At 52.0% G+C, this 11,644-nt stretch overlaps 1 long non-coding RNA gene across 1 annotated transcript; it reads right to left on the bottom strand.

Moving 5' to 3' along the window:
* Positions 1 to 4,681: 4,681 nt before the first annotated feature.
* On the bottom strand, positions 4,682 to 7,794 carry LOC149332407 (uncharacterized). Its single transcript, XR_016285180.1, has 3 exons — positions 6,983 to 7,794; positions 6,799 to 6,915; positions 4,682 to 4,916 (listed from the first exon to the last, which is right to left on the bottom strand). It is a non-coding gene; the product is annotated as an uncharacterized LOC149332407 (long non-coding RNA).
* Positions 7,795 to 11,644: the final 3,850 nt, after the last annotated feature.

The raw sequence follows: 11,644 nt of genomic DNA on the forward strand, positions 1-11,644 counted from the left end.
AGGTGAACAATACTAGCGCGTGGACTAGTTTATGGGATGCATTTAAGGTATATCAGACACAATTAGCATGGTGCGTATCACCGCAGCTTCCGCTCACTGGTATACCGCGCACCGCGACTTTGCATGCGTAGTTCACTGTGAGGAAGCCAGAGGGCGCCAGGTGTCGACCAGCTGCGGGTACTGCTACTACGTAGAGAACGTCCGCGCATGCGCAGTGATGGTGTAGTGGTGGAGCGGGCTACACAGCCCGGTGTGTCAGTACCCCCATATGCTAAAAGTATTGCGAATTTCTTAGCGCAGCCGAAACGGGATGCAGACAGTTCGAAGACGTTGCGGCGAAGTCAAATCCAGTTAGAGGGTAAGGGGGAGGAGCACAGGTAATCGGTCCAAAAGGCCAGTCCTACAAAGAACCAGAGTGCAGCCATCCATTTACAATACTGGGCCCATTACCTGTGCTGCATGCTTGGGTGGAAGTACGGAACGTTTAATTGTTCTTGCTATTTGTGTGAGGTCATAACTTTGCAAAAGCACGTTCCCAGCTGGGGCGTTCACGAGAACTCGGAACATATTGGGCTGTGGTGGACACATCTGGAACGAGGTTCCATCGTCATCAAAAGCGACTCGATACGGCACAAGCTTGCCAAAAACCTAATAGGAGCAAATGCGCACAAGCAACAAAGAAATGTCGAAAAAGAAGTAGTGGTAAAATGAATAGTAAATAACTAACGAATCAAACGAGTCGTAAAATGTAAGAGAAGCAGAAAGGAGTTTCAAACGATAAATTTCACTGGTTAGTAATATATCTATAGGCCGCTATTCGAAGGAGGTAGTACGCATGCCCTACCTGCGTCTGTAGCTCAGCACCGCTCCGTAGCACTGCGAAGCTCCAGGTCACATGCGATGTTTGGATGCAGTGGTTGCATTTTGATGCGAACGAAACACCAACAAGGTCGTGCACGGAGATTTCGGTGGAAGTTATAAGAACCGCACCTGATCCAAATATATTTTTAGCTCACTCCGTAGCCTTCTACGAGCAAAAAGAACATGCGCCCGTTACCCGAAAAATATTTGGTGCATTTCTGTTGTTCCCTTTAATTTCACGGCCCGCGTCATGCTCGGCTGTTGTGTCGTGTCAATGACACTGTGTCCATTTTTCAAGGCTGCAGTATTCATTACCTTACAAACAAAGCTGTGCTTTTATAGCCTCATTTATAGGGAAAAAGAGGTTGTTGTGAGCCCAGAAAGTGCACATCACAGTGCTACTAGCTGCCGAAAGAACGAACTTTTCGTTCCTTTAGTAAACTACCTTCCTTCTTGGAGTACCCGGGCTCGAACCCGACCGCGGCGGCCGCGTTTCGTTGGAGGCGAAACGCAAAAGGAGCCCGTGTGCTGTGCGATGTCAGTGCACGCTAAAGATCCCCAGGTGGCTGGAAATATTCGGAAGACCTCTAATACGGCACCTCTTACTCTCTTTCTTCTTTCGCTCCCTCCTTTATCCCTTTACTTACGGCGCGGTTCGGGTGACCACCGACATATGTGAGACAGTTACTGCGTCATTTCTTTTCCTCAAAACAATTTTCAATTTTCATTTCATTTTTTTTATGCGATTGCCCAGAATCATAAAAGTTAATTGCGAAAAGCGAAAGCAGGAAATTCCTTATTTCGGGCCTGTGGGGTTGAATCCACGCACTTTCAGAGTGCCATCTAATTTTAGTCAAACACATGACGCAAGGATGGACAACGCCAAAACTAGAAAATACTGGACAAAAACTCTAGATGTATAGGGTCTCTCATGACGTCTCTATAGGCCAATATAGTATTCTTCCTCTCTTACTCCTTTTGTGACGAGCTTATGATGAGTCACGCACTTTCGGTGCGACACTGTACCACTCTGTCTCCCGGCCCACCCTTGTTCCCTTTCGTCCTGGTCTCCACAGGGAAAGACCGAGCGCTTCCCGTTTTTGTGCACCGTTCTCCCTTCTTCCCTGGGAGCGCCCGTGGTCGTCGTCGATGGCGCGCTGGGTACCGAGGACGGGTCCCCGATTCCGGGAACGATGGGGAAGAAAGACGGGAAAAAGGAAAGGGAGAGGAGGGACCGCGGCCCGCTCGGCTCCCCTGCCCGCTGGTGGTGGTGCCGGATGACAGTCAGTCCTGCCTGGAGCCGCGACGGGGGCTACGCTCCCTCCCAACCCCTGGCTACACACCGTGCCCTCTCCGCTCCGAACGCATGTGTCGATCAATCGTTAGCTAAGGTTCGCTTCTCAGAACGCCAGCACTTTGATCCCGCACGTCTTCCAGTATTTTATTTTTTTTACCGCCGGCTCTTCAGTCCTTGGAATGGCTTCCCTCTTTCCCATCTGACTAGCAATTCGAGTCCTCCCCTTTTCTGGGCCCAATTAGGAGGTACAAAAACGTTAGTTTGTTTCGTCTAAGAAGCCTTAGTACAGTATAGTTTTAGCTGGAACTATGAAACGGCAATGGATCCGGGCAAGGCATATAACACGCGGAGCAGAGCTGACAACTGGTGGCCATTACAGTGACAGAATGTGGACAGAATGCATGCCATACGAGAAAAAAAAACATAATCGTGTGCGGCCGATAGATGGAGTGACGAGCTGTGAAAATATACCAGATCACGTGGCCGCGGCCGGCTTAAAATATAAATAAGGCTTTCGTTCTGCTGTGTACCCAATTCGGCTGCTGCTGCTGCTGCTGCTGATGATGATGATGATGGCGACGAAGACGTTGTTCATGAAGCGAGCCGTTGCATCTCCCAGTAGGCGCTTAACCTGAGTTGACTTGAACGCCTACTTATCTGTGCTGCTTTCCATTTCGTAGGATTTCGGTAGATCAACGTGCTAGTTTTACCGGTGACTTGCCAGTTGCGACCGGTGTAGCAAGAGCACTGAAGTTTTGCGTAGCTTGGTTTGAGAGTGGAGAGCAGGGTATTTGGGTGACGGAAAAGAGAGGTTGGTTCCATAGAGCTTGATGAACAGAACTTTTATAGATTGGCATTGAGTCCAAATTTAGAGTAAATGCACTTGAAAACTTGTGATATGATCGCAGCTCAGCGCATGCTTGCTTCTGCATTTTTTTTTCTTCCCGTGGGGCGGTATAGCAAAGTGTGATCAGGCAAATGAGGCATAGTCACGGCGCTTAAAACGACCTCCGAAACAAGGAAGACCTGGTGCATCCGACGCGGTGGGTTCGCATCCTGCTTAGCATAACACATCGGCACCGTAGTTAACAGTGTAAGTGGCGCCATCCACAACGGGTTCCGTGAAGACATAAGATCTGGATCGCCACGGCAATGGAAGCGACACTTTGGAAGCCATTGTGTGATCCCAACAATGGTGCTTCTCGAAAAGCTGGCTGAATGACGTCTCGCAAGATCCTTTATTCCGTTATTTCCCATTTCCATTATTTCGACTGAGCCGAAGTGACAAAGACGGAGCAGATGTTTGACAGGACAAGGCTTGTCGTGTCTGCACTTTTCTCACATGGGCTTGTTCTTTTTTTGACTTGTTGGTGCTGATGGAATAGTCTTGCCGGAGCACCCCATGATATGACGCTACATGTATAGAAACCGATGCCCATTAGGTGTATTGCATTTAACAGACGGCGCTATAAGCGTTTTCAAACATGGCTACACTCGCATGCCTTCGGTCGTGGCTTCCTTTATACCACTGCTATGGAATGCCTGCCCTTGTGCGCAATATCCGCCGTTCACTTTTCGATAGTTTTCGCCGTATGAGGGCGCCAGTTTTGAGACTGGTTATTGTACACGTGGAACGCGAGTTAGGCCGCGGTCACTCCTTTCCAGCGCTTGCAGTCGCTGCGGCTAGAAACAGACAAAATTTACAGCGTGGTGACAAAAATCTACAGATTGTTGCTCATAACAGAGGCATCTGTAATGACATGATTCCTGTTAAGAAATGTGCCGGTCACACTGCTGTCGGCAACGATGACGGTGACATGATGGCGCCTCAAAGGCTTCGCACAACTTCCTATTTGCGTTTTACGATTCTGGTCGGATCACAGATCCAATATGCCTAATTGTGGGCGCAAGACATCCTCATGCGGTCCAAGGAGGGCTTTAAATGCTGGGCCCAGAGCCTGTCCACATTTCCGCTAATCACAATCATTTATGGCACGCCTCTTGGTAGGCTACCGTCATTACACAGTTTCATACTCATGTGAACACTCCTACACTGCAAACCGAAAAACACCCGGATAGGAGTAAATGGCTCATCGCGTAGCGCACTCCCGAAAAGGGGTTTTTATACTCCTCAGAATAGGAGTATATCGTCTACTCCTCTGCTTGAAGGGGTACTTTCGGAGTGCTAGAAGGAGTAAAGTGTTACCGCTCTGCAGACGGGAGTTTATTTAGGAGTAAAGTTGTGATCACAAAGGAGTTAGCATGGCAATTAATAGAAGTATTATATACTCCTTTGCAGCTACTTTTATAGTACATTTCAGGAGTACGTGCCTGTTCCTTTTAAGTAGTTCTGGCAGGAAATTTTTCGAGAAATTTTTCTTACTATAGGGTTACATTTATGATTCCCAGACGAGTATAATACTTCACTTGATGCGGAAGCCGATTTGAAATAAAGTATTCGTATGGAAGGCTCATTTTAGAGCTTGATATTCCAGGATAAATGCGTCGATGAACTTACAGTGATTTATTTCAAACAATATTTTATTGGGTACAAAACATTTGAGACATGTGTTCGGCAGCTTGCTTTCGACGGTTACAGAGAACCTACGTCTTGGCCCCTGTAGAAAAGAAGAGTGCCTTAACCCACGCTGTCTTTGGGTACATAATTTAAATACCCAAAGGAATGAAAATAGAGATGCCACACTTGAAAGCAAGGAGGGAACCTTGAAATGCTTCGCTGTCAACATACGGGCTCCTTCTGAAAGAAAGATTAGAAAAAAAAATGCATCAGAGGAATTGCACCTCTAAGCTTGAAGTATGACGTGCTTCAAGTGTAGAAGTCAACGTCCCAAAGCCGTTCAGAGTGCACTTTTAAATAAAGTAGGTATTATTGAAGTTTAAACGTTTTTCATGACTAAAGATTAGCTAGTAGAACATAGTAGGTAATCAACTAGCTAATACATACCTGTATCCTGTCGGATGACAGCGGCTAAACGCGGTTTTCAGGGAATCACAAATTCCAGAGAGCCGCTTTCGTAAACATTAAGGCAATACGGCGAATGGGAAGCAGCATCGATAGGGAACATTTTTTCCACAAAGCATAAAACTTAAAAAAATAAAATGGTCTTACTGAGGCACCTGCGCATTCGCGCTGCCTTTGGCTGCGTTCCTGCACCGAAAGAGGCCTCGAGATATAATTTTTTTTTTACTTGTCAGAGGTTCCTCATGCTTTTCAGGCACCATATCAGAACCAATTACTGAAATCAAAACATGCAAACAAAAAACAGCGCTTTGCATACACGCAGCGGAAGCTTACATGCAATTTCCTTGATGGGAGAGCCCGCAGCTACGCATTTTCAGGACGTCGTCATTCTGTGTATAGGTCAAAGGCAGGGCAAGGGTGACTGACATAGCAGGCATTGTTAGGAATAGAAAGCTACCAACAGACCCACCCTCCCGCCGCCACCTGTCTTCTGTTAAGCTTTGCCCTCACATTCGTGGCCAGGGTTCAAAAGAAAACATTCTACACAGGCCTATCTGGCTGGGAAATGAATATACTTTCGGGAAAGAACGCCAATGAAAAAAAAAAAACATGTTTCGGAATCTTCTTGGTTCTTTCACCAGAAGGGTTGAAATGCGGGCCAGTTGGTACATTGTAAACGGAAAAAAACCAGTCACACAAGACGACGGTGGTGTGTACACTCTTCTTGTCCGTCGTCTTGTGTGACTGGTTTCTTTCAGCAGGTGTGACTGCGAGTGAGTCACAGCTTGCCTTTTTTTAAGCCTTCGGTTAGCCATCCGCCGGGTCACTGATCGTAGACAGTTGATGCAAGGATAGTTCCCTCGAAGTCAGTCTTGTCAACCCGCGCTTCCTTCCTTGTTCATTTGTTTGGCATCCGCTTTGTGCTGCTTCAGTTTTTCTGGGAAATGCTTGCTTTCGCCAATGTACTACGTCCAGCACGAGCAGGGGATCTTGTACACTGGCGTCTGCTTTATTCTTTTTCTTTCGCTGCCTTCCTGGGATCAGCAGTCTGAACCGGAACGCTTGCCTCCACGAGTTTCACATAATGGAATGTGTTCGGAAACTGCACGCGAAGTGGAAACTTCTTTTAACATTTTTCAAATGCGAAGAGCTTACAAGGTACCACATTTTGGAACTAGACGCCTAACCATCCAGAAAAGGCAGCGTTCAGTATGGTTGAAACCTCATGTCCGCTGCCGAAAATCGCTGCGACGTTAAGATGCCATCAACTCGGAAAATGTAACAGTTTAGCTAATCTCCGTGAGCGCTAAGGCGTCGTCATGTCCTGTGCTATGACTGAAAAGAATAAAATCGCTTGCATTGTTTGCATAACAAGGCCCTCTTAAAACACAGGAAAGGAAGCAACCGATTAGGGCAGGGTTCTCAGCACTGTTCGTAATAACGTGACAAAAATTCACAGACCCCAAGGCCGTGCATTTTCACCTGTCATTGCCTGTACAGCTTTTCCATATTCATGGGGCGTGAACGCATGAAGAAAATTTGGTCCCTAGAAGAACTGACCGTACTTCCAGCTGTACATGTTAGCGTAACAGCCACGACTGCAGTGCCACACTCTTTTTTTCAGCCGCGTGCAACAACAAATTTCTCAGATACTTACTTCATGCCTGCTGTGTGAGTTGGCTCCACCGGACCACAATGAAGCCTTTGCTGTTTTGCTGTTCTCGTTAAGCCTTTCATCTCGGCGCACCCGTGGTTCACAGCAAGTCTACGCACACTGAAAAGGGAGCGGCGTTAAGTGCATGCGCGTCTATGGCATCAAAGGAGAGTTTAATACTGCTTACCAGAACACACGACGATGATAATCCAGTCTTTAGTATTCTTGCAATACAGCGAAAGAACGAGGGGCCGACGATGTCGAGAAAACTGGTGCGTCACACACACATCGCCATGTCGGCGCGGCGAAACGGCAGCAGCCAACACTTGTATGCTGCGTAGACAATGAATGACTAGCCGCTGCTTCTGCACATATTGCTGGCTTGAGTGAGACGTTCATTGCAGCACGTTGCTGCTAAGGTCGATGATGTCCAGTCTTACGTCACGACAAGAGCGCGCAAAGGAGCGGGTGGCAAACTGGCGGCTTCGGGGAGGTCGACGCGTCACACACCGCCATGTTGGCTCGGCTGAGCTCGGCTGGCTAAGCCTCTCGCAGACTGCCGTCGCAGGCGATGCAACACCAAGCGTTCTCCGAATACACTGGGGGCTTCACAGGCACTGTCTGCGGCACTGTCGCGAGGTTGCGGCGATCCGGTGTCTTGTAACATGACAAACGTGCGTGAAGCAGCAAAAGCAGAGGCGAGCAGGCAGCGACGACAGAGCCGGCGTCGTCACCTGCAAGTGCAGCGCACCGGCAGCTGCCACTAGGCGGCGGGCAGACACTAAGGAGTGCATAAAGGGCCTGAAGGAGTATTGAAGCCGACATACTCCTGCTTGGAAAAGTAGTAAAATCATGTAAATGCTTTATTTTACTCCTCGATTTCGCGACGGCAGTAAAAAAGGAGGATTTCCTCTTTTTTACAACTTAAAGTCGATTGCGCAATTTTCAAAAAGGAGTTTAAAAGCGGACACTAGCCATTTATACTCCTATTTGGGCTTATTTGTGTTTACAGTGTACACTAACCGCAGCGGTGGAAGCATCCGCCTAGCATGCGGGAGGTTGAGACTTTGATCGTTAGTGTCGCCGGGTACATATACCGGTAATGTATACTTGGTAGAAGCTTTCCCCTATAGCCAGGCGCTGGGCTTATTAAGGGTGAAATACTTAGAAAAATGGGTCTTTAAAACCACCTTGAGTAGTCGAAAACACCCTGTGCCATAGCGCTCTTTCATAGCGCTCTTTTCTCCAGTAAGCGTGCTGTCCCTTATTCCAGTACACCAGCGGCTACGACTGCAGCGTGTTCACGGTCAACCGAATTCACCGCCTGACAGCGCGGCCTTCCATTGCTCCGGTGTGGGATGCTGTATTTTGTGGGAATCTGGCTTTCCGCCGTCGCCTTTGCGCGGCTGTGCCGGCCGCCCGCGTTGTTTCTCCTCTTTCCCTTGCTCCCGCCTCAGGCGGTGGAGAGGCGGCTGGGTGACTAATCACTGTCATTTAGCCACAGCTCCGCCCCGGCTCCCCAAGGGCCTTTGCCATTGGCGCCTTTTGGCGGGAATTCGGGACCCCGCTTTGGGCGGCCGCGCGCCGCGCGACCGTCCGAGCGGGGCCCAGAGAGAGAGAGATCCCTCCGAGACAGCGTAAGGTGCGTACGTTACTGTTTGTCCGTGCCGGCCTTTGCCGTTCGGACCAGTGCATACTCGAGCTCGCCCGCACGTGTCCTCTGACCTGCAGCGGCTCGAGCCTGTCCAGCGGGGTCCAGCGACCTCAGACAGGCGTACCTTGCGTTGATTGCCCACTCTCTCTCGCAACCGGCCCAACGGTCGACACGAGAGAGAGATCACAGCACTGCCGCGGGGACATTCTCCTGCAGCGGCGTGCTAGCGGTGCGCATTACTCGAGTCGCTTCGTGCGCGCAGCGGAGCCTTGCTCCTCGCGCGCCCCCGGGACGGGGTGACTATTGAGTGTGTGTGTATCAGCTGGAGGACGATGTGAATAAACGTCTCCTTCGTGAACTTGGAGGCCTATTTCTTTGCGGCGAATCGCTCTCCTCCCAGCGGAGGTTGAGTGCGCTGCATCGGTGTCCCAGTGTGTGTGTGCGGTGACGGCTGATCGGGGCCCTTGGCTCGCGCGAAGCTCGAACCCGCGGTGGGTGGTGGCCTGTGTCCACGTAGAAACCCACAACTGGCGCCCAACGTGATAAGTCATTGGCGCTTACGCCTTTGATGACACATTAGCCGAGCAGGTCGCCTTGCCGATCACGCTTGCGCACCATGTCTACCCCCAGCGGGGCACTCGGTAGCTACATGTCGGCTCCCTACGGAGTTGTAGCGTCGTTTGATCCGCTGGCTGCTGTTCCTTCGAATAGCCAGACACCGTGGTTGGCCGCGGCCCCCGTTGGGGTTTACGGCGCCACAACCCAAAATGTCGACCACGCGGCTCCCATTGGAGCTGTATCGGAAGCACCCTGCGGTGCATCCGCTGGTCACATGCCTCAGCTGTGCACGCTTTCCGCCCAGTGCGAAAGCAGTTCGTGTCACGCTGCCGCAACCGGCAGTTTCGAACAGCAGCAGCCGTGCCCCGCGAGCAGTCAATTCTGCTCTGGGAACGGCGAGGCGCTGGCCCGGTTCCCTGCGGAAACCGCGCCGCTCATCGAACTAGGAGCCTTGCCTCCCTCGTTCGTGCAGCCCGCCCAAGCCTCCACTGAGGCCGGGGCGCAGGCGCTGCTAGCCAGTGCTGCCCAGATGATCCAGTCGCTGTCAGGGGCTGTTGGGACGCTTTTGGCCACGCCGAAGTTGTCTCACCCCGCGGTCAAGTTGCCCATGCCAACATACCGCGGGTATGATGACCTACTCAGTGCCCGGGATTTCCTTGAGTCCCTCACCCATTATCAGAGAACTATGGGTCTTACTGAGAAGGTGGTGCTTGCACACATCATCCCCGCAGCGCTGACTGACACGGCAGCTCGGTGGCATCGGCTTTCCGGCCACCGGGCAGCGACTCTCGAGGAGTTCCGTGCAGCATTCCTGCGCGAATTCCTGCCCGCTGACTACGAGCGTAGGATGCGGCGAGAGCTGGAGCTTCGTACTCAGGCTCCGGATGAGTCGCTGCAAGAGTATGTTCGTGCGATGGAAGACCTTTTCTCAATCGCCGAACCCAGAGCCTCGAACGAGGAGCGTGTCGAAAGGACGATCAGGCAGGCACATCCGACCTTTTCGGCTTACCTGCGCGGCGGCCGATTCCGAGATTTGGAGGAGCTGGCCGCCGAGGCAAAGCGCATTCAAGGCGACATTCTCGCCGCGCGCGCCTATCGTCCGCCACCGCCGGCAAGCGAGGCCCTTGAGCCACGCTGTGCATGGAGAGGGGCCTTGCCCTTACCCAACCGGCGACCACCCGCACAACCTGCCTTTGCAGCTGTTAGCGGGCGAAACGAGGCATGGGAGTTGAGCGAAAGAGCTCTCGATCCCTACTCGTACGGGAGACGGGCAGCCTGCGCTGCACCGTTTTCTGAAGCGCGTGCTGAGGGGCGCCAAGCGCTCCAACGCACAGCGGAGGGGGAAACCCGACTCGGCCGACCCTTTGGTCGTGCAGCGGGCGGACCCAGGCAGGGAGAGGCGCCATTGTCCCGCGACCAAGCTCGCGGCGGTGTGCGTTGTTTCCGCTGCCAAGAGAGGGGCCACTTAGCAAGAGAATGCACCGTAGCCAGGCCTCCTGCGAGGCAGGGAAACGGCGGCGGGGGTCGGTCGTAAAGGGACCACCGGCCCAATCTCTGCTAATTCCCTCTGCGTACAGAGCAAGCTGCCTTGCTAATGCGCACGCGCCGTTTATTCCGGTCACCATTGCTGGCCGCGAATTTTCGGCGTTACTGGATACGGGAGCCAGCGCTTCCTTGTTCGGTGAAGAGGTTTTGTCCCACTTGCAAAAGCACTCTGTGCGCTTGCGGGACTGCCGTACGGCATTCAACCTTGCGAAAGGCGTAGCCCATTCGGCTGGCGCCGCGAGGCTGACTGTCAGGTGGGGAGAGCGGACGAGACGCACGCGTTTCATCCATCTCCCAGGGCTCAGTGTGCCCATGATTCTCGGACGGGACTTTCTCCTGAAAACCGGGATCGTGGTGGACATTGCGAATGGCGGCTATCGCGACGGACCATTTTCCCAGCTTAAGCCGTTCATTAGCCCACCGGCGTCAGTATCTGCCTGCGCAGTGAAGGCGTTCGGAGAGTGCCACGCTCAGCGGACAGGGCCACGCCCTTGTGTTGAGCGTTCCGTCGTTCAGCCTCCCCTTTGGGACCGAGCGGCGCGGCACGACCAGGCACCACATCCGCTGGCCGCCTGTGCGGTAACATTGGATGACACACAGAAGGCTCGTTTGACAGCGCTATTGCGTCAGTACGATGAGCTCTTCACGGATCAACCTGGCTGTACCACTTTAGTGAGCCACAAGATCCACACTGGAGACGCGCTTCCTTTGAAGTGCAACCCTAGACCCGTCAGCCTTGCGAAAAGGCAGGTGATTGATGGGTTGCTGGATGAGATGCTGTCGGCGGACATTATCCGCCGCTCGTCCAGCGCCTGGGCGTCTCCGGTGGTGTTGGTGCCTAAGAAAGATGGCAGCCACCGTTTGTGTGTGGATTATCGCCGTCTAAATGCGCTGACTCGCAAGGATGCCTATCCGCTCCCGACGATCAGCTCAATCGTAGGAAACCTGGGCAGCGCGCGGTATTTTTCCACGCTAGATGCCTCCAAAGGTTACCTACAGGTCCAGATGGCTGACACTGACCGGTCCAAGACCGCGTTCACGTGCCACAGAGGGCTGTTTGAGTTCACTCGTATGCCCTTTGGTCTCTGCAAT

Source organism: Amblyomma mixtum, chromosome 8 (genome assembly GCF_055824585.1).
Source record: "Amblyomma mixtum isolate Tamu chromosome 8, ASM5582458v1, whole genome shotgun sequence".
NCBI lineage: Eukaryota > Metazoa > Arthropoda > Arachnida > Ixodida > Ixodidae > Amblyomma > Amblyomma mixtum.